The sequence below is a fragment of the Thalassophryne amazonica genome, chromosome 13 (genome assembly GCF_902500255.1).
Source record: "Thalassophryne amazonica chromosome 13, fThaAma1.1, whole genome shotgun sequence".
NCBI lineage: Eukaryota > Metazoa > Chordata > Actinopteri > Batrachoidiformes > Batrachoididae > Thalassophryne > Thalassophryne amazonica.
Window position 1 is genome coordinate 91151450 of NC_047115.1, and position 24154 is coordinate 91175603.

The 24154-nt window shown below is 41.8% G+C and overlaps 1 long non-coding RNA gene across 1 annotated transcript in view; it reads left to right on the top strand.

Annotated features, from left to right (window-relative positions):
- Positions 1-3414: 3414 nt before the first annotated feature.
- Positions 3415-24154, top strand: part of LOC117523502 — a 36062-nt gene continuing 15322 nt past the window's right edge. The window contains exons 1-3 of the long non-coding RNA XR_004564520.1: positions 3415-3549; positions 3651-3744; positions 3854-3897. This is a non-coding gene — a long non-coding RNA (uncharacterized LOC117523502). The remainder of the gene's footprint in view (positions 3550-3650; positions 3745-3853; positions 3898-24154) is intronic.

Sequence of the window (24154 nt, forward strand, 5' to 3'; positions counted from 1 at the left end):
TCAATGTTGTTTTTGAAATTTGCATTTCCAGAGCAGGGGCTGTCTCACAGTGAGACAATCTGTTGTGAAAAGTGTGATGACACGGACCCACAACAGGGGGCGTAAATGAATGGTCAATGGAAATACGAAGTAACAATTTTAATGTTGTGAAATCTGCACAACAGATACAGATACAATGCAATACTGGTCAATTATAAAGTTGGTGTCATGTGGGCAGGCTCAAGGATAGGAGACGCCCGTCCAGAGAAGAGTCGGGACCCACACGATTTCCACCGCCAACGGATCTGGAACACCCCGGAGCCGCCAAGTCCTGAGTCCCCAGGTGGCCACCGTCTCCAGCTGTCAGATCAGGTACTGCTGGCAGGAAACAGAAACAGTCAAGCGTGGGTGTGAGTGCACACACCCAGTAAAACAGTCAGCTGATTACTCCGGTGGAGGGAGAAAACACCACCTCCTTATCTTACTACTTCCTCCGGTTATCCGTGCAGACTCCACTACACAAGTGTAAGAGTGAAGAGTGGAGAACGCCAACTCTTACCACTCCCTCCAACTCGGCAGTCAATGGAGAAGCTGCAAACGCAGAAGATGCAATCGCTACCAGCACAGATGTGAAAGACGTCACAACTTACTTTGCTGAATAATATGACTGAGTGTCTACCTGAACGGTTTAGACGATTTCTCGGCAGAGGTGTGGTGTCTTCTCCAGGCTTTTATGGGTGAGGCATGATGAGTAGATGAGTGACAGCTGTCAAAGTTCCTGGTGCTCCTGCCGGCGACTGCGCCCTCCGGTGCCTGAAGCCTGCCTTCAGGCAGGGCGCCCTCTGGCGTTGGGCCAGCAGTACCTCCTCTTCGGGCGGCCCACACAACACAATCCAGGGATTGAACTCTCATTGGGTCTTGTGCTAAGTGTTCCTCATCTCTCTGTGACTGCATGTCCTGTCTCACTGTCACACAGAGCAAAAACATGCAGATTTGTGGCTCTAAATTGATTTTTGAAGTAAATTTTCCTGTAAATACCTCTCTGGACATTAGCTGAGTACAGGATTTGGACCTGTGCAGCGTATACTCTGCCTCTCACCCGGTATGTGGTGGGATAGACTCCAGCACGCTGTGATCATCAACAACGTTAATTACAGCCCACATGCAAACAAGCAGTGGTCGCCATGGTGGATGTGGAGATGAAACAAACTGACAAACTAGTTCTGTACTTGTAACTTTAACCACACGTGCAAAAACTTGCCAGCATGCATGCGATAATAAGATTATTCCCTGGAGCAATTCTAGATATGCCCAGCAGATGGCAGACAGGTATATTACAAAAGCAATACAAACTTCCTATTTGTATTGATCAGGGACAATTGATATGAACAAATGTTTCATCAGTTTATTGTCATTATGTTCTCTTTTAACTTGCCATCCAGTAGGTGGCAGACATGTCTATTTCCTGCACTGGAACAGCATCAGGCTTGGGAAGCAAAAATATAGCAGAGTTAGTCCATCTGGGCAGGCTTGTGCAGACAACAACTCAAAAACAATAAAAGCTGTCATCTTGTGACTTACCAAATTACAGGACAAAAATTCTTGCATCTGGTGAACTTTGATGCATCAGATCAATTAAAGACTAACTTTATTTTACCTACGTAATATCCCATAGATGTGTCTGCCACCTGCTGGATGGTTAGTGGAAGTTAAAACTCACATATTCAGTAGTTTGACTGCCTGCTGGACAGTGGACATGTGTCCTCATTGCTCCACTCCACCCAGGTATGAATGGCGCAACCACCAGGAAAATCATGATGCGCTACACTCAGCAAACAAGATATCAATCCTGGGAAGAAACCCGGTGTCCTCGATGCAGGCATATCCTGGATGGAATATGCAGCAGAACATCAAATTAAAACAAGAACTTTAAACTGTGCTTTGGAATGCTTATAAAATATAAAATGTGCAACACCACGAGCTGTGCTAATCAGTTTTTCAATACTTCATAGCTTTTTGCTGTCCAAACTCTACACCATTACAACTGCAATAAAAACATAAATATGGTCGTTCCTACTCTCACCTATGGTCATGAGGGGTGGGTCATGCCTGAAAGAACTAGATTGCGAGTAGAAGTGGGCAAAATGGGCTTCCTTAGAAGGGTGGCTGGTGTCTCCCTTAGAGATAGGGTGAGAAGATCTGTCATCCGTGGGGAGCTCAGAGTACAGCTGCTGCTCCTTCGCGTTAAAAGCAGCCAGTTGAGGTGGTTCAGGTTTCTGGTAAAGATGCCCCCTAGGTGCCTCCCTAGGGAGGTGTTCCAGGCACATCCGTCTGGAAGGAGACCATGGGGAAGACCTGGGACTAGGTGGAGAGATTAGATCTCCACACTGACCTGGGAACGCCTCAGGATCCCCCAGTCAGAGGTAGTCAACGTGGCCTGGGAAAGGAACGTTTGGGGTCCCCTGCAGGAGCTGTTGCCCCCGTGACCCGATCCCGGTAAGCAGTTGAAGATGAATGATAGTGAGTGAGGTGGCATGATAGATTACTGGTTAGCACTGTTGCATCACAGCAGGAAGGTTGTGGGATCACATCCGACCTGGTCCCTTCTGTGTGGCATTTGCATGTTCTCCCCGTGTTTCCATGAGGTTCCTCCCAGTGCTCTGGCTTCCTCACACTTCTAAAAACATGCACGTTATGTGATTTGTTGACTCTAAATTGACCGTAGGTGTGTGGATGTGTTTGTCCATCTGTACGTGACCCTGTGACAATCTGGCGTCCTGTCGAGGGTGTACCCCGCCTCACGCCCTATGACTGCTGGAATAGGCACCAGTGCCCCACTGTGACCCTTGACTGCAGTAAGCGGGTACAGAGAATGAATGGTTAAATGATTGGAAGATGAGTTTTAGGAGGAAAATTCTTGATTGTCCTTCATTTTAGGATACACCCTGGCTGGTGGCCCTCAGCTAATTTCCGTTGTCCGTTCCACTGGTACTGAAAATGGATGGACAGACTTCAAGGGCAATCAAGAGAGTGCTTTCTGTTCCACCTACTGTTTCTTCTGAGTTTTGCGGATGGAAATCTTGTCCTAACATGCATGTATCTAATTACTGCAAATATTTACGTCCGCCTCTTTAGAGCAAAAGCCTACTGTATCGGAAGAAGGGCCAGCAGAGATGGGAGGAGGGGGAGGAGCCCTGTAAATAGAGCTGCATTTAGACTGTTGTCTTTGGATAATGCTCAGCTAATCTCACCTCTCGTGTGCTTCCCATCACACAGCATCCCGTCTGGATTCTCATGAGAGAATCACATCATTTATTTTATGGGTTAGCAGAGCTCCATATGGAAAATTATCTGGCACAGGAAGGCTCACCTCTGCTTGTCCTGACAGGCCAAGTCAGGAAACGATGCCTGCCTCCCACTCTCCTCTGGTTTGTCCTGTGTTTGTCTCTTAAAATCAGTCAGTACCACTGACTGGATGCTTGTCCTTTTTGGAATGTGACTGTAGCCATAATGTTTGGATTGTGTGTCTCACATTGTTGTGGTTTTGGCGGCACTTTACTCTTAACAACTGTAAGACTCCGTAGGAACTTGGACACTGCTTCCTTTTTGCTTTATTTGCAAGAGGTTCCTGTTTCTGTCCCTCATGGGTTTTTTTTTATTTTTTTTATTAGCATTAAGCAGCACCGTGGGGCAGCACAATTGGAAGCAGAGACGTTCAGGTGGAATATCAGCCAACTTGTCAGATGGTCTGAGTTCTTCGGGGAGGTAATGTATCGGTTTTACCCTGCGTGTTGGCTAAGCAGTGGTAGCAGATAGTGGTGATAGTATTGTTGATTGTTTTCACTGATGTGTTTGTGTGTGTGTGTATATATAGACAAGACAGCTCAAAAACTGCTGGATGGATTTCATTCAAACCAGGTGAGAAAAAATGTTGGATAGATATCTATTGGTGATTCAATTATGGAGTCAAGATCAAGGGAAACATGGTCCGAAAAAACACATTTGCTGTACAGTACTGTAATTTAGGCATCCTGGAGTTATATTAAAAGTAATTTATAATTATATAATTTATAATTTGTAGTTGTTTAATTAAATCTTAAGATCCTATTGTGTTATGTACGTGTATATGTTCAATAAAGTCCCTCTATCAAGCAATCAATCAAAAACATTATTTACGTTTTAACGGCGTCTGCATGAGGCTTTGCGTGTGTCTGTACATCAAATCAAATCAAATCAATTTTATTTATATAGTGCCAAATCACAACAAACAGTTGCCCCAAGGCACTTTATATTGTAAGGCAAAGCCATACAATAATTACGGAAAAACCCCAATTGTTGTGTGTTGGGGGTTTGGCTGGACATTTTGGTGTTCTTTTCGTTTCTTTGCTCTCCAGGTGGTATGCAAACTGATTTATTGTCTGTGGAGAAGGTGCTGGCAGAAGAGTCCTTCACCCTCATCAACGTGATATGCAGCACCTGTGGATGATGCTCACGTGCAACCTTAAAGACTTTCAGCTGAAGCAGATAATGAGATGGCGTTCTGCATTTAAGCCATGTGTGATTCGAGCAGAATTGCCGGGAACTCGACCTTGTGATGTTCGTTTGTGAGACACTGAGGACCGCGCCTGGGTTTGACACATCGTGCCTGTGAAGGAGGACGGGTGAGGGACACATGCTGTCAGCACACATCAGAGGTGATTTGATTGTCTGAATAATTGTTAACAGTAATTTGGTATTTTGTTACGCAGTATATGTGAATATTGATGAGAGTTGTGCAGCTTGCTTCTCACGGCCGTGGCGTGCGGACAGATGATCCTCCACCTGTTGTGAGAAGCTGCTCATTTACATAAAGCTTAAATTCAGACCTGAATGTGTTGCTGATAGTGTGTGCCTTTGAAGGATATTAGTTGTAGCTGCTGACTTACCTCACCTTTTCTATCCTTCACAGAGTCGGTTTGTCGTGTCCACCTGGGAGGTGTTTGGTGGTGAACGTGGGTCCAGAGGCGCTGGGCTTCGATCCCTTTGGGCGCTGGAGAGCGCGCCGTCCTTCACTCCGCCAGACAGACGCGTTTTATGTTTGTACACCGAGTATTGCACAAAGGGGGAAAATAAATTGTTTTGTTATTGGAACCGTTTTCTGGTTATTTTAGCGCTGGGTTCAGTCAGACGCAGGTCCGCTCCTCAACCCGCGTCGACACATAACACCAATGGTCAAAACGACCCCCTGTGAGCAAGCACTTGGCGACAGTGGGAAGGAAAAACTCCCTTTTAACAGGAAGAAACCTCCAGCAGAACCAGGCTCAGGGAGGGGCAGTCTTCTGCTGGGACTGGTTGGGGCTGAGGGAGAGAACCAGGAAAAAGACATGCTGTGGAAGAGAGCAGAGATCAATCACTAATGATTAAATGCAGAGTGGTGCATACAGAGCAAAAAGAGAAAGAAACACTCAGCGCATCATGGGAACCCCCCAGCAGTCTAAGTCTATAGCAGCATAACTAAGGGATGGTTCAGGGTCACCTGATCCAGCCCTAACTATTAGCTTTAGCAAAAAGGAAAGTTTTAAGCCTAATCTTAAAAGTAGAGAGGGTGTCTGTCTCCCTGATCTGAATTGGGAGCTGGTTCCACAGGAGAGGAGCCTGAAAGCTGAAGGCTCTGCCTCCCATTCTACTCTTGCAAACCCTAGGAACTACAAGTAAGCCTGCAGTCTGAGAGCGAAGCGCTCTATTGGGGTGATATGGTACTATGAGGTCCCTAAGATAAGATGGGACCTGATTATTCAAAACCTTATAAGTAAGAAGAAGCATTTTAAATTCTATTCTAGAATTAACAGGAAGCCAATGAAGAGAGGCCAATATGGGTGAGATATGCTCTCTCCTTCTAGTCCCTGTCAGTACTCTAGGTGCAGCATTTTGAATTAACTGAAGGCTTTTCAGGGAACTTTTAGGATAACCTGATAATGATGAATTACAATAGTCCAGCCTAGAGGAAATAAATGCATGAATTAGTTTTTCAGCATCACTCTGAGACAAGACCTTTCTAATTTTAGAGATATTGCGCAAATGCAAAAAAGCAGTCATACATATTTGTTTAATATGCGCATTGAATGACATATCCTGATCACAAATGACTACAAGATTTCTCACAGTATTACTAGAGGTCAGGGTAATGTCATCCAGAGTAAGGATCTGGTTAGACACCATGTTTCTCAGATTTGTGGGGCCAAGTACAATAACTTCAGTTTTATCTGAGTTTAAAAGCAGGAAATTAGAGGTCATCCATGTCTTTATGTCTGTAAGACAATCCTGCAGTTTAGCTAATTGGTGTGTGTCCTCTGGCTTCATGGATAGATAAAGCTGGGTATCATCTGCGTAACAATGAAAATTTAAGCAATGCTGTCTAATAATACTGCCTAAGGGAAACATGTATAAAGTGAATAAAATTGGTCCTAGCACAGAACCTTGTGGAACTCCATAATTAACCTTAGTCTGTGAAGAAGATTCCCCATTTACATGAACAAATTGTAATCTATTAGATAAATATGATTCAAACCACCGCAGCGCAGTGCCTTTAATACCTATGGCATGCTCTAATCTCTGTAATAAAATTTTATGGTCAACAGTATCAAAAGCAGCACTGAGGTCTAACAGAACAAGCACAGAGATGAATCCACTGTCTGAGGCCATAAGAAGATCATTTGTAACCTTCACTAATGCTGTTTCTGTACTATGATGAATTCTAAAACCTGACTGAAACTCTTCTAATAGACCATTCCTCTGCAGATGATCAGTTAGCTGTTTTACAACTACCCTTTCAAGAATTTTTGAGAGAAAAGGAAGGTTCGAGATTGGCCTATAATTAGCTAAGATAGCTGGGTCAAGTGATGGCTTTTTAAGTAATGGTTTAATTACTGCCACCTTAAAAGCCTGTGGTACATAGCCAACTACTAAAGATAGATTGATCATATTTAAGATCAAAGCATTAATTAATGGTAGGGCTTCCTTGAGCAACCAGGTAGGAATGGGGTCTAATAGACATGTTGATGGTTTGGAGGAAGTAACTAATGAAAATAACTCAGACAGAACAATCGGAGAGAAAGAGTCTAACCAAATACCGGCATCACTGAAAGCAGCCAAAGAGAACGATATGTCTTTGGGATGGTTATGAGTAATTTTTTTCTCTAATGGTTAAAATTTTATTATCAAAGAAAATCATGAAGTCATTACTAGTTAAAGTTAAAGGAATACTCGGCTCAATAGAGCTCTGACTCTTTGTCAGCCTGGAAACAGTGCTGAAAAGAAACCTGGGGTTGTTCTTATTTTCTTCAATTAGTGATGAGTAGTAAGATGTCCTAGCTTTACGGAGGGCTTTTTTTATAGAGCAACAGACTCTTTTTCCAGGCTAAGTGAAGATCTTCTAAATTAGTGAGACGCCATTTCCTCTCCAACTTACGGGTTATCTGCTTTAAGATGCGAGTTTGTGAGTTATGCCACGGAGTCAGGCACTTCTGATTTAAGGCTCTCTTTTTTAGAGGAGCTACAGCATCCAAAGTTGTCCTCAATGAGGATATAAAACTATTGACGAGATAGTAAGGCCTTGCCTTACAATATAAAGCGCCTTGGGGCAACTGTTTGTTGTGATTTGGCGCTATATAAAAAAATTGATTGATTGATTGATTGATTGATTGATAATCTATCTCACTCACAGAGTTTAGGTAGCTACTCTGCCCTGGCATTAGAGAACATAAAGAAGGAATCATATCCTTAAACCTAGTTACAGCACTTTCTGAAAGACTTCTAGTGTAATCAAACTTATTCCCCACTGCTGGGTAGTCCATCAGAGTAAATGTAAATGTTATTAAGAAATGATCAGACAGAAGGGAGTTTTCAGGGAATACTGTTAAGTCTTCAATTTCCATACCATAAGTCAGAACAAGATCTAAGATATGATTAAAGTGGTGGGTGGACTCATTTACATTTTGAACAAAGCCAATTGAGTCTAATAATAGATTAAATGCAGTGTTGAGGCTGTCATTCTCAGCATCTATGTGGATGTTAAAATCGCCCACTATAATTATCTTATCTGTGCTAAGCACTAAGTCAGACAAAAGGTCTGAAAATTCACAGAGAAACTCACAGTAACGACCAGGTGGACGATAGATAATAACAAATAAAACTGTTTTTTTTTACTTCCAATTTGGATGGACAAGACTAAGAGTCAAGCTTTCAAATGAATTAAAGCTCTGTCTGGGTTTTGGATTAATTAATAAGCTGGAATGGAAGCTTGCTGCTAATCCTCCGCCCCGGCCCGTGCTACAAGCCTTCTGGCAGTTAGTGTGACTCGGTGGTGTTGACTCATTTAAACTAACATATTCATCCTGCTGTAACCAGGTTTCTGTAAGGCAGAATAAATCAATATGTTGATCAATTATTATATCATTTACTAACAGGGACTTAGAAGAGAGAAACCTAATGTTTAATAGACCACATTTAACTGTTTTAGTCTGTGGTGCAGTTGAAGGTGCTATATTATTTTTTTTCCTTTTTGAATTTTTATGCTTAAATAGATTTTTACTGGTTGTTGGTGGTCTGGGAGCAGGCACCGTCTCTACGGGGATGGGTATTAGGGGGATGGCAGGGGAGAGAAGCTGCAGAGAGGTGTGTAAGACTACAACTCTGCTTCCTGGTCCCAACCCTGGATAGTCATGGTTTGGAGGATTTAAGAAAATTGGCCAGATTTCTAGAAATGAGATCTGCTCCATCCAAAGTGGGATGGATGCCGTCTCTCCTAACAAGACCAGGTTTTCCCCAGAAGCTTTGTCAATTATCTATGAAGCCCACCTCATTTTTTGGACACCACTCAGACAGCCAGCAATTCAAGGAGAACATGCGGCTAAACATGTCACTCCCGGTCCGATTGGGGAGGGGCCCAGAGAAAACTACAGAGTCCGACATTGTTTTTGCAAAGTTACTCACCGATTCAATGTTAATTTTAGTGACCTCCGATTGGCGTAACCGGGTGTCATTACTGCCGACGTGAATTACAATCTTACCAAATTTATGCTTAGCCTTAGCCAGCAGTTTCAAATGTCTTTCAATGTCGCCAGCTCTGGCCCCCGGAAGACAATTGACTATGGTTGCTGGTGTTGCTAACTTCACATTTCTCAAAACAGAGTAGCCAATAACCAGACTTTGATCCTCGGCGGGTGTGTCGCCGAGTGGGGAAAAATGGTTAGAAATGTGAACGGGTTGGCGATGTACACGGGGCTTCTGTTTAGGACTACGCTTCCTCCTCACAGTCACCCAGTCGGCCTGCTTTCCCGGCTGCTCGGGATCTGCTCGAAGGGAACTAACGGCGGCTAAGTACCTTGGTCCGCACCGACTACAGGGGCCTGGCTAGCTGTAGAATTTTCCACGGTGCGGAGCCGAGTCTCCAATTCGCCCAGCCTGGCCTCCAAAGCTACGAATAAGCTACACTTATTACAAGTACCATTACTGCTAAAGGAGGCCGAGGAATAACTAAACATTTCACACCCAGAGCAGAAAAGTGCGGGAGAGACAGGAGAAGCCGCCATGCTAAACCTGGCTAAGAGCTAGTAGCTGCGCTAATCTAGCGGATTCCTAAAAACACACAAAGTGAATAATGTGTAAATAATTTAGAGGTGATTCAGCAGAGGGAGTGCTTTAGTTAAGGCACGTGAAGATTACACTGTGAAACAAACCGTTATCTAGATCAATCTAACTGCGCAGATTAAACAGCTAACAGATACAGCAAAACACCGCTGTGCTCCGGAACAGGAAGTGATACAATACCGCAGTGAGAGCCAACCACCAGTGATACATGAGCTTTTGACAAGAGCGGAAGTTGTGCAAATCAAGGAATATTTGTGGATCACTCTCTGTGCTTTTGTAGGTATTAATGAGACAAATATAACTCCATAGGAAGTTAGCTTTGAGTTAGTGAACGTTAATATGCATGCTAACATCTGCGATTTTGCTCCAGATGTGTTATTACCAAACATCGAGTGAGGCCCAAGGCCAAACAAATGGCCTTGGTTGATGACAAATGGTTGATGACAAAAAAAAAAATTCAAGCTGGGCCATCCGAGTCATCTGCTATGGACCCATGGCCACAGCCAGTTTGAATGTGGGCACTTTGCCATACCATCCATTTCACCTGCCATGACGACCCTGTCGCTACGATGTCACTTCCGTTTGCTTCCGTGTCGATCAGCATCCACCTCATCCACCATGAGGACCTTATCACGGTGACGTCATTTCCAGTTTGCTTCCGTGTTAGGTCAGTCGCCGATGTCCTGAGATGAGCTACCCGTCAAGATGAGGTCCACTGCACAGAAGCTGAAGGGTTTTACCCATGCTAATGCTCCCCAGAACCATTTTACTGGAAAAATAGTCTGAAGGGCCTAAATGACATGGTGAGTTGGCGAGGAGCTTCACTCATTAATGTTGGTGACATAAACATTTTATTTACTGTTGTTGTAAATTACATTCATCATTCAGTAAATAGATCTTGAGAATACAGAGGTTTCTCTTCTTGATATTCTTCTTAGCAATGATATTTTCATGAATAACTTTAATAAACCCACATGTATATGTCATTAAAGCCTACAATAGTTTATCATTAACAAATCGTGTCAGTCTATTTAAAGTACCTTTATCTCAAGACCTTCATACACCCAAGCAATTTTGAACCATGGTGTATCACATACAATCGACATGATATATTTACATCAACCTACTCTGATGTTTGGTCCAAGGCTTTACCTTAGTTATATTAGGTTCCAAAAACAGTATTTTCAGTTTTAAAAGTGTTTATTCTTTACTAGCTTTTACATAATATATGAGAAACATGCTACATAAACACATAAATGAAGTGATTTTAGACAGACCAGCCACTGACGTCACGGCGCAGCTCTACTTTGATTGGCTGTCACCCCTGCTACTCAAAACAAGGGAACAGATTGAAACCGAATTTGACTTTTTAACCTCTTAAAATACCACTTAAAATAGGTCAAGGTTTGAACTCATCCTAGGTCTGTGTCCTAAGAATATTCCCTGTGAATTTGAAGACTTTGGCAGAAATAGGACTGGACTTATGCTGACAGATACAGATGGACAGATAGACGGACGGACGGACGGAAAGCTTTCACAATGCATGATGGCTGTATTTGATGGCCTCTGGTAATAATCTATTTGTAAGTGTAATGGCCAGTAGAATAACACACAATCACAGTTACAAATGACCATGGAATAATAAAATGCTTGTAAAAAAAGATACTCATACTTTAAGTCATGTTATCCTTAAAATACTTTGGAGGTCCTGCGACACTCTGGTGCAACTTACATACCAAAACAAAATCACATATAATTACAATCCACTTGTCATATTGATTATCATCAAAGTTGAAATTCATCACACATTTAATTTATTTATGAATATTTGTCAAGTTTTTATATACACTCAACAAAAATATAAACGCAACACTTTTGGTTTTGCTTCCATTTTGTATGAGATGAACTCAAAGATCTAAAACTTTTTCCACATACACAATATCACCATTTCTCTCAAATATTAAACACAAACCAGTCTAAATCTGTGATAGTGAGCACTTCTCCTTTGCTGAGATAATCCATCCCACCTCACAGGTGTGCCATATCAAGATGCTGATTAGACACCATGATTAGTGCACAGGTGTGCCTTAGACTGCCCACAATAAAAGGCCACTCTGAAAGGTGCAGTTTTATCACACAGCACAATGCCACAGATGTCGCAAGATTTGAGGGAGCGTGCAGTTGGCATGCTGACAGCAGGAATGTCAACCAGAGCTGTTGCTCGTGTATTGAATGTTCATGTCTCTACCATAAGCCGTCTCCAAAGTCGTTTCAGAGAATTTGGCAGTACATCCAACCAGCCTCACAACCGCAGACCACGTGTAACCACACCAGCCCAGGACCTCCACATCCAGCATGTTCACCTCCAAGATCGTCTGAGACCAGCCACTCGGACAGCTGCTGAAACAATCGGTTTGCATAACCAAAGAATTTCTGCACAAACTGTCAGAAACCGTCTCAGGGAAGCTCATCTGCATGCTCGTCGTCCTCATCGGGGTCTCGACCTGACTCCAGTTTGTCGTCGTAACCGACTTGAGTGGGCAAATGCTCACATTCGCTGGCGTTTGGCATGTTGGAGAGGTGTTCTCTTCACGGATGATGCGAAGGAGATGTGGTGCACTGCATGAGGCAAATGGTGGTCACACCAGATACTGACTGGTATCCCCCCCAATAAAACAAAACTGCACCTTTCAGAGTGGCCTTTTATTGTGGGCAGTCTAAGGCACACCTGTGCACTAATCATGGTGTCTAATCAGCATCTTGGTATGGCACACCTGTGAGGTGGGATGGATTATCTCAGCAAAGGAGAAGTGCTCACTATCACAGATTTTGACTGGTTTGTGAACAATATTTGAGGGAAATGGTGATATTGTGTATGTGGAAAAAGTTTTAGATCTTTGAGTTAATCTCATACAAAATGGAAGCAAAACCAAAAGTGCTGCGTTTATATTTTTGTTGAGTATATTTCATAATAGTATTGTGATGCATTAAATATGCCTAAAACCTTTGCACAGTGCTGTATATCTCAACAATCAAGAAGCCTAGATGTATCAAACTTGGTGGAAATGTTACTTGGATCACCCTTAAGCGACCAACCCATTTAACAAGTAAAATAACAAATATGGACCATTTATGAATCTGTTGTATTTATACATTTAGACTTTTTTATTGGCTCTATTTGTGTTTATCATACCTATGCTACTTCCTTTATTGATAACTGAAATTTTGAATTTTTTACATAACACATTATTATCCAAGCATGCAATGGTTAAAAACAAACAAACAAAAAAACAAAACAAAACATATATTTCTAGGGTCATAAATGAGTCCTCATAATTTTCTGTTATCCTTGTGAGACCAATGAGACAATTCATGTAAAAAACAAAAAGTGTCACAGAAGTAGACTGACAAATTCATGCTTGGATACATTTTTCTGATTAAAATATAATTGCGCACATAAATACTTGGCTGCAGTTATAAATGTCCCCATTTGGCTGTATGAAGGATAGATATCTAGAGGGAATTTGATTTTTAAGTAGTTTGGTCAATGGTCAAAGGTCAATATCAAGGAAAACATGGTCCAAAAAAGATCTCTCTTGTATATCTCAACAACCAAGAAGTATAGATGGAGGACCTAAAGTATATATTGATCAGCAAAATATGTGGGATTGATTTGTGCAAATGACTTCATAATGAAGTCACACACAAGTTCTATGATGATGTCATACATATTCAAAAACGCTATTACAGTCTTATGCATCTTTACCATTGCACTTATACTGTGGTGTGTGTGGAGCATGCAGGGTGTGTATTTTTGCAAAAACCTGCCAACACACACACACACACACACACACACACACACACACACACACACACACACACACACACACACACACACACACACACAAAAGCACATAGAACGTATAAACCAGTCGGTTCTCAGCTGTCTCTCACTCAGACAGCCTCAGTGTCTCCTCGAGCCGGCTGGGGGTAGATGTCATCAGTTCTTTGCCTGCCAAAAGAAATCACTTGTATTTATGTATGTGAGCAGCGCTGTTATTTTAAGGGATGTTTTAAACCATAGAAAATGGGGTAATGAATGAGACTCATACATTCCACAGTTCCAGTGGTTTCCCCCTTCTCCCCTCCATTACAAAACAATGAGACATTGTCGTGAGACAGAAGAAATCCCTGCACAACAGTGCCGCTGCTGCCACTCCATTTTCTCCTCCATTCCTCCATTCTCTCTGTTTTCTGATCTCACTTTTTCCTTATTTGTCATGAGTTTTATATGAGCTCACCCTGCTGGGCAGTCTCAAAGGTGTGTGTGTGTGTGTGGGGAGGGATGCTCTCTCTCTCCTAGGGGAGGTGTTTGCAGAAGGTGTGCACGTGAAAGCGAGCCTGTGACCCAGCAGCCACCCCGGCACAGAGGGCCTTTTGTGCACGTCCCCACTTTATAACACCTCTTCTCCACTCTCTTTCTCTGCACCCGCTGCCAATCCTGCCCACTGACGCGCTCACGTGCGCACACATTGACTGTAAACACATCGATCTGCTGGGATCACTCACTCTTTCCAGGGAGGGAAGCGTGTCATGGAGCTCTGTGATGAAGTCATAAATTCAAACTGGGTCCACCCGCTCTGGAACATCCTGGCTGTCTGTAGCTGAGATGAGAGCGGCACCTCTTCATTTGGCTCCAATCAGCCATCACTTCATATATTTCCTGCTGCTACGGTTATCATTCTGTTTTTCACTGCAGGTCAACGCTTTGTTTTTCAGTTTTACACTTTTGAACTTTGTGTGTTTAAAGTACAAGTTAAAATATTAAATATCGATATACATTAAATCTATGAAAGGCCTCGAGGGTGTCCACATATCAATCGGCTGCAGCAGATTAAAGGTGGGCGATACCGGGAATTTTGGTATTGATCCGATACCAAGTAAATACATGCCCAGTATCGCCGATATCGATACCGATACCAATACTTTTTCATATTTAAAATTCATAGATCCAAAGGATCCAAAAGACCAAGGATAGAATTTCACCAAACATTGTATGTGACAACAAAATACTTTATTGTCACAATCAACATTTTTGTTTAAAAAAATATCACTCAACACAGCTTAAAACAAAATCTCCTGAGGTAGAGGGCTGACTCAAGAAGAGCGCTGAGTGGGCGGGCCAGGCTGAGCTTACCTGCATGGCTGTTGGCTGGCATTGCTGAGCCACATGACGGTGCAACAACAAAAGACCAGAGGAGGGAGGGTGCACTGCTCCGTGTTATGTGACACAGCACAGCGCTGCTCTTACAGACACAGAGTAGACTTTGATGAATCTGTGTGCGCAGCAGTCAGTGCATGCAGGAGAGAAAAAAAATGCTTGAGTATCGACCTTTTTACACGAGGATTGTTCATTATCAATACCAGCGTTGGTATTGATATTATCGATATTAGGATCGATCCGCTCACCTCTACAGCAGATAGGTGGTGACTTTCAAGCTGTGGGGATGGACTGGTGATCTCCTTGGGTGGCCTGGGAGCATCTACTGGTGCTGTGTGATGGTGCCTTGGGATCTCAGTGGCAACAATCGAAGCAAACAAACAATCCATCCTCACCTCTTAAAAGTAACCGTCTATCTGTGGCAGCCAGGTGAAACGTGGGCATCCTCTTGACCTTCTCCAGCAGCTGGGGTCCTGAACACTGATCATGCCCATAGAAACACCACATGGCCAAAAATGGGTAGCTGATGTTCCCTCACAATGCAAGTGATATTCTGTATTTGAATTTCTCAAATAAATCATTTGTTAGACATTTGTTATTGGGTACCCAAGGATCCTTTGACGAGACCTGGTACTAAAGATATTCATTCAGTTGTCACCTTAGGTCACTGATTAGCATTCACGTCTGATGACCATACAGGACGACAGGGAGCACCAGTACACCGAAAGACTTGGACCTTTGTGGTCCTGCAAAGACAACATCATCATCACCAAACAACCTCTGTCCAGCAACCTCATGAATCCAGGTGTCTCCTGATCTCAAAGGCAGAGGATCCAGAGAGTATCTCTGCACGTTCAGCACTTTCAACACATACAGACACACTGCTGATGGCTGATCAGCAGTGTGTCCACATCCACATAGATGCTGAGAATGAGAGCCTCAACGCTGCATTTAATCTATTATTAATTGGCTTCGCTCAAAATGTAAGTGAGTCCACCCACCACTTTAACCATACTTTAGATCTTGTTCTGACTTATGGTATTGGAAATTGAAGACCTAACAGTATTCCCTGAAAACTCCCTTCTGTCTGATCATTTCTTAATAACATTTACATTTACTTTAATGGACTACCCAGCAGTGGGGAGTAAGTTTCATTACAGTAGAAGTTATGTTCTCCAGTGCCATATACCACCACAGTGCAGAGTAGCTACCTAAACTCTGTGAGTGAGATAGATTATCTCATCAGTAGTTTTACATCCTCATTGAGCACAACTTTGGATGTTGTAGCTCCTCTGAAAAAGAGAGCCTTAAATCAGAAGTGTCTGACTCCGTGGTATAACTCACAAACTCGCAGCTTAAAGCAGATAAACCCGTAAGTTGGAGAGGAAATGGCATCTCACTAATTTAGAAGCTCTTCACTTAGCCTGGAAAAAGAGTCTGTTGCTCTATAAAAAAGCCCTCCGTAAAGCTAGGACATCTTACTACTCATCACTAATTGAAGAAAATAAGAACAACCCCAGGTTTCTTTTCAACACTGTAGCCAGGCTGACAAAGAGTCAGAGCTCTACTGAGCTGAGTATTCCATTAACTTTAACTAGTAATGACTTCATGACTTTCTGTGTTAATAAAATTTTAACTATTAGAGAAAAAATTACTCATAACCGTCCCAAAGACATATCATTATCTTTGGCTGCTTTCAGTAATGCTGGTATTTGGTTAGACTCTTTCTCTTCGATTGTTCTGAGTTATTTTCGTTAGTTACTTCCTCCAAACCATCAACATGTCTATTAGACCCCATTCCTACCAGGCTGCTCAAGGAAGCCCTACCATTAATTAATGCTTCGATCTTAAATATGATCAATCTATCTTTATTAGTTGGCTATGTACCACAGGCTTTTAAGGTGGCAGTAATTAAACCATTACTTAAAAAGCCATCACTTGACCCAGCTATCTTAGCTAATTATAGGCCAATCTCCAACCTTCCTTTTCTCTCAAAAATTCTTGAAAGGGTAGTTGTAAAACAGCTAACTGATCATCTGCAGAGGAATGGTCTATTTGAAGAGTTTCAGTCAGGTTTTAGAATTCATCATAGTACAGAAACAGCATTAGTGAAGGTTACAAATGATCTTCTTATGGCCTCAGACAGTGGACTCATCTCTGTGCTTGTCCTGTTAGACCTCAGTGCTGCGTTTGATACTGTTGACCATAAAATTTTATTACAGAGATTAGAGCATGCCATATGTATTAAAGGCACTGCGCTGCGGTGGTTTGAATCATATTTATCTAATAGATTACAATTTGTTCATGTAAATGGGGAGTCTTCTTCACAGACTAAGGTTAATTATGGAGTTCCACAAGGTTCTGTGCTAGGACCAATTTTATTCACTTTATACATGCTTCCCTTAGGCAGTATTATTAGAAAACATTGCTTAAATTTTCATTGTTACGCAGATGATACCCAGCTTTATCTATCCATGAAGCCAGAGGGGACACACCAATTAGTTAAACTGCAGGAATGTCTTACAGACATAAAGACATGGATGACCTCTAATTTCCTGCTTTTAAATTCAGATAAAACTGAAGTTATTGTACTTGGCCCCACAAATCTTAGAAACATGGTGTCTAAGCAGATCCTTACTCTGGATGGCATTACCCTGACCTCTAGTAATACTGTGAGAAATCTTGGAGTCATTTTTGATCAGGATATGTCCTTCAATGCGCATATTAAGCAAATATGTAGGACTGCGTTTTTGCATTTGCGCAATATCTCTAAAATTAGAAAGGTCTTGTCTCAGAGTGATGCTGAAAAACTAATTCATGCATTTATTTCCTCTAGGCTGGACTATTGTAATTCATTATTATCAGGTTGTCCTAAAAGTTCCCTGAAAAGCCTTCAGTTAATTCAAAATGCTGCAGCTAGAGTACTGACGGGGACTAGAAGGAGAGAGCATATCTCACCCATATTGGCCTCTCTTCATTGGCTTCCTGTTAATTCTAGAATAGAATTTAAAATTCTAAGATTAGGCTTAAAACTTTCCTTTTTGCTAAAGCTTATAGTTAGGGCTGGATCAGGTGACCCTGAACCATCCCTTAGTTATGCTGCTACAGACTTAGACTGCTGGGGGTTTCCCATGATGCACTGAGTGTTTCTTTTTCTTTTTGCTCTGTATGCACCACTCTGCATTTAATCATTAGTGCTGCTGTCTTCCACAGCATGTCTTTTTCCTGATTCTCTCCCTCAGCCCCAACCAGTCCCAGCAGAAGACTGCCCCTCCCTGAGCCTGGTTCTGTTGGAGGTTTCTTCCTGTTAAAAGGGAGTTTTTCTTTCCCACTGTCGCCAAGTGCTTGCTCACAGGGGGTCGTTTTGACCGTTGGGGTTTTTCTGTAATTATTGTATGGCTTTTGCCTTACAATATAAAGCGCCTTGGGGCAACTGTTTGTTGTGATTTGGCGCTAAATAAATAAAATTGATTTGATTTGATTTGATCCTTGAAGTCACTGAAAGTGTGGATCTTTGTCTTGATTCAGGATAATTGCAAACCCAGAAACTCCAACTCCTTTGTGTCACTTTTATCTGTTGCACGAAACACATCAAAGCTAGTTGCTGAATGGTTAAAGCAAGCCAACATTAAGTTTTTGGAATGGTCTTGTCAAAGTCCTGACCTCAGCCCTCTTGAAAATAACTGAACTGTGCTTAAAGTCAGATCCCTGCCAAGAATTACTGCCAAGAAGTGTCCTCAAATATCCAACCACAATTCTGCTTGAACCTACCACAAGTGTCTGGCACAGGGGAAACTTGATACGGCACATTCAACTAAGGTATGTGTGTGGTGGATGCATCTTTGTCGAACTACAGAACAACCAACAGGACACAATATTGTCAGGACATTCATTTCTTTCACGAGTATTGGTAAACTTCTGACCACAACTGGAAAATGACATTTCTCGTCCTATCAGAACCACCGTGTAAAAAAGATTGAGGATCACAAAGAATGTGCAACATGTCAATCATAGCAAATCATGATTCTGATCAGAGCAGATTCAAAGGTTGCAGTTTAGTTTTATTAGCTAATTAAATAAATCGGATCACATGATCTCTCTCTCTCTCTGAGAAAGTAATTGGGTAGATTATGACAAAGGTTTGTGAAGATATTGACCTTGGGTCAAGCAAGAGTGGATTAAAATGAAATGGCAAAGCAGATCTGCCTGAAAAAATTGTTTTCTCTTTTCCTTTGATCTCCAACAAGCTTGCCTCATGATATCATCAGCTGTTTTCCTTCTATCTCCTTCTCTTTACTCTGTTTTCCTCTGATCTCAGCTATATCATTCTTGCTTCCTGACAAAACAAAGATTTATAATCTCCCCACGCTTTTGGTGTTCAAGTAAATATGATCCAGAAGAAATCTGTAATCTATAGTGGGATACGTCACATGCTGTGTAAATCCAGCCTGATCCCAGATTTACACAATGTTTTGATTTGGTGTTTTCATTGAATCTGCATTAAAGTTCCCACATGACTTCATAGAATCTAAAGAAAGACAGGATTCTGAGTGCCCTCACTGCAGATTTATTATCTCTACTGGTGGACACATATGCTCTCTGATTACCCTTAGAATTTTACAACTGTTTACAGACCTACCTGCACCATTTTTTTATAATTCAGACTCCAAAGTAAACAAAGTTTACTTCCTTGTTACTTATGTTTCTACACAGTCCAGTCTCACATCTTTTTTTTTTTTTTGTCTTTCAGTCACGAAATGAGTCAAATTTTCATGACAGGGTTTTTTTAACTCACTATTACTAACCCTAATCCTACCCCCCACTCTACCCATAACTACCCCTGACCCCCCCCCCCGCTTCACTTTTAATTTCGTGCAGCCATCACTGAATGAATCAGAATGAATTTGTGCTGCTGTGACGAAAATGAGGTGCTTTTCGTCACAATATCACAAACCAATAGATTAATGTGTATTTCGTGCTGCTGAATCACGACTTGTCGTGAGACCAGGTTGTTTTACAACCACAATTCCAATGAAGTTGGAACGTTGTGTGAAATATAAATAAAACAGAATACAATGATTTGCAAATCCTCTTCAACCTATATTTAATTGAATACACCACAAAGACAAGATGTTTAATGTTCAAACTGATAAACTTTATTGTTTTTGTGCAAATATTTGCTCATTTTGAAATGGATGCCTGCAACACATTTCAAAAAAGCTGGGACAGTGGTATGTTTACCACTGTGTTAAATCACCTTTCCTTCTAACAACACTCAGTAAGCGTTTACTTGAATGTCATGTACTTAAAGGGCATATCTCACTCCAGTCAACACTAGCTTTTAAAAAATGACAAACCAGGTTATAAATCATTACTTCCAACTCTTTAACTTGTGTGAGTTCCAATAAAGCTGAGAAAAGTAAAATAAGCTAGTGTGCATCTAAAAAATGCACAACACATTGACAGCCATTTTTATCAGAATCAGAAGCAACTTTATTGCCATATAAGTTATAACATACAAGGAATTTCATCTGGTGTCATTGGTGCATAAACAACAATAACAGAAAATACTTCTGTAAGAAGTAATAGGTGCATAAATAACAGTAAAAATAAAGGAAAAAATACTTTGTAAGAAGTAATGAGTGAAATAGACAAATGGGCAAAACTAAGTTTACTGTCAAATAGATATAGTGTAATGGGGTTGTGCAGACATGCAGATGAACAGTTAGGGATGATCAGTCTGTACTTTGTGGGAGTGGGGGATAGGCAGTGTAAATGGGGGTCTCTGTCATTATTTATTCATCTAGCTGCAGACGGAAAGAAGGTGTTTTTGTGTCTTGAGATTTTAGTCTTGATGGACCTCATCATCTGCCAGAGGGGAGGGTAACAAAGAGTTTGTGTCCTGGGTGAGAGGGAATGGCCACTATCTTCCTTGCTCACCTCAGGGCCCTGGAGGTGTACAGGTCCTGTAGGGATAGCAGATTGCAGTTGATCACCTTCTGTGCTGCGTGAATGATATGCTGCAGTCTGCTTGTGTTCTTAGCAGTGGCAGCAGCGTACGAGGCGGTGATGGAGGAGGAGATGATGGACTCAATGATGGCAGTGTAGAAGTTCACCATCATTGTTTTTGACAGGTTGAACTTCCTCAGCTGCCACAGAAAGTACATCCTCTGCTGTGCTCACTTGATGGTCCTGGGTGATGATGATCCCCAGGCAATGGAAGGACTCTATGATGGTGACTAGGGAGTCACACAGGGTGATGGGGTTGGCCGGGACTGGGTTCTTTCTGATGTCAACAACCAGCTCCACTGTCTTGAGCTCCAGATTATTTTGCTTGCACTGGGTGATCGACCTCCCATCTGTAGGCAGACCCATCCCCATCAGAGATGAGTTTAATGTGGGTTGTATCATCCATGAACTTCAGGAGCTTTACAGACTGGTGCCTGGAGGTGCAGCTGTTGGTGTACAGGGGAAAGAACGCAGCCTTGTTGGGATCCGGTAGTGATGGACCGTGTGTTGGAGATGTGTCCCCCATAATCCATAATCCATCCATAATCATGATGTAATGTCAGACACTGACTATTACGTGTCTGAAAGCAGCTCCGCCTGTGTCAACGAATGGAAAGAATAGAATATGTGATTAGAGCTACATCCTCCGAAAACACACATTTTAACCATTTTGATGAATTCACTGTCAAAGTCCACAAAAACACTGATTTCACACTGTAGAAAATTCAGTTTTTCACATTCATTCCAATAGAGGAGCTGGAAGGGTGTTTCCCTATATGATGTCATCAAAGTCCTCATTCCTCACAGTTTAATGTTTCTGAGCATTTATCAGCAGCAGGTGAAATCAGGCTAAATTCAGGCTGTTTATGAGTTCATTTCTCAGGGCATATGGCACCAAAAATAAAATGCAATACATCAAGCTCATCTGACATTTTATTTGCTAGTGATACACACTTTAAGGTGTGCTGAGTGTGTACCCACTCAAGTCAGACCTAACGTGTTACCGAGCAGCAAACTGTTATTTCAGACATTTAATATATATATATATATATGTGTGTGTGTGTGTGTGTGTGTGTGATAAAAGTAACAATTTTATTTCCATAGCACTCTAACGACACTGAAGTTCTTGATTCATGCACAGAATGGACCACATCAGGTGTGATCATCGGAATGTTACTGTGTGCAAGTGTGTGTGTTTGTGTTGTGGCCAAAGTTTAACACAAATAACTGTAATTTTATTGTGGGTTTCTTTTCATTCAGTGCACCACAAAATTACAACACAGTTCACATTATAGAAACGTGTGAAATGAAATGAAACACCAAGGCTGTTTTGATGCCACAGACTGGACTGTTTTTAAGTCAGAGAATCTAGATGTATATTGTGTTACTCTAACTGGATACATTCAATTTTGCATTGACTGCTGTGTGCCAAAGAAAGTAGTTAAGTGTCACCTAGTCAAAATCCATGGTTTAATTTGGATGTTAAAATGAAACTGAAAGAGCGCTCAGCGGCTTTTTATTCAGGTGATGCTGCTGCATATAAGCGGGCCCGATATGCAGTGGAGCGCTCTATAAAGGTAGTTAAACGCTCTTATGGACATAAAATTGAAATTTTTTTAAAAGAGAATGACCCAAAACGTATGTGGGAGGGTCTAAACAAGGTCACTTCATCTAAACCCAGGAGAGAGACCATTACTGATTTTGAACTCTCTCTACCTAATAATGTGTTGAACCAGTTTTATTGCCGCTTTGAAACTGGGAACGGGGAGACATTTTCGTTTCCAGAATTCACAGATGAGAACTATCTTATTCTTCATCAGGAGAATGTCCAAAGGTCCCTCAAAAGGACAAATGTGAGGAAGGCCAGTGGGCCGGATGGAATCCCCCCTTGTGTCGTTAAACTCTGCTCAGAACAACTTGCCCCAGCTCTAACGGATTTATTCAACTTGTCACTGAGGCACTGCTCTGTTCCACTTGCCTTCAAAAGGTTATCCCAGTGCCAAAGAAGTCACTAGTGTCTTGTCTTAATGACTACCGACCAGTGGCCCTAACTTCAGTTTTAATGAAGTGTTTTGAGCGCTTGGTGTTGAACTATATTAAAGACCAGATCCCGGTGGCTGTTGACCCACTTAAGTTTGCTTATAGACAAAACAGGAGCGTGGAGGACGCCATTGCCTTTGCCCTGAACTCTGTATACAAGCATTTGGGCAAAAGGCAGTCTCATGCAAGAATGCTCTTTCTGGACTATAGCTCAGGGTTCAATTCCTTGGTTCCAGCAAAAATCATTGTAAAACTGAAAAATCTTGGCCTTTGTGATGCCATGTGCAAATGGATTTTGAACTTTTTGTCTGGCAGGCCTCAGAGGGTTAAGGTTAATGACTGTGTCTCTGATGAACTTATTGTAAACACTGGCTCTCCACAAGGATGTATACTAAGCCCATTGCTGTATACCTTGTATACCTATGATTGTGTTGCTTCTAATCCCTTCTTCTAATCTGATTATTAAGTATGCAGATGACACAACTATAATCGGTCTCATTCATGCCAATGATGACTCGCATTATAGATCAGAGGTGGAAAAAATAGTTCTGTGGAGCGAACAAAACAACTTGAAATTGAATACCTCAAAAACTTGTGAGCTCGTTGTTGATTTTGGACATAGCTCTCATAAGCCTCATAAGCTCTCATAATGTTGAGGTGCAAAGGGTAGAAAACTGAAAATGTTTGGGTGTGACTCTTTCAAATAATTTAAGCTGGAACTCAAACACTATTGCTATTGTTAAAAAATGCCATCAGCGTTTGTTCTTTTTGTGCAAGTTGAAGGCTTTCACCCCAAACAAACAAACTCTGACAAACTTTTATCGCTGTGCTATTGAGAGTGTCCTCACAGGAGCCATCACAGTGTGGTTTGGTAACACCACAAACAACGAAAAACGAGCACTGCACAAAGTTGTCCGCTCGGCCAGCAGGATTGCAGGTGTGGAGCTGCTCGATCTGGAGGACATTTATAAAAAAAGACTTCTTTCTCGGGCATTATCGATCATTAATGACCCATCTCATCATCCGGCCAGGGACTTTTTTGACCTGCTTTCCTCTGGCAGAAGGTATTGTGCCATTAAAAGCACAACATCCCACCATAGCAGGAGCTTTTTCCCACAGGCTGTGAAAATTTTAAACAATGCCCTATAGTAAAGCACTTTGGATCTGCACGGGCACTTAAGTGTTTGATATTTTAAACTACTATTTATTGACTTTGAATACCTTCTTTTGATATTTTTATGTGGCTTGGGGGTTTTAATCATGCTGTACATGCTGAAT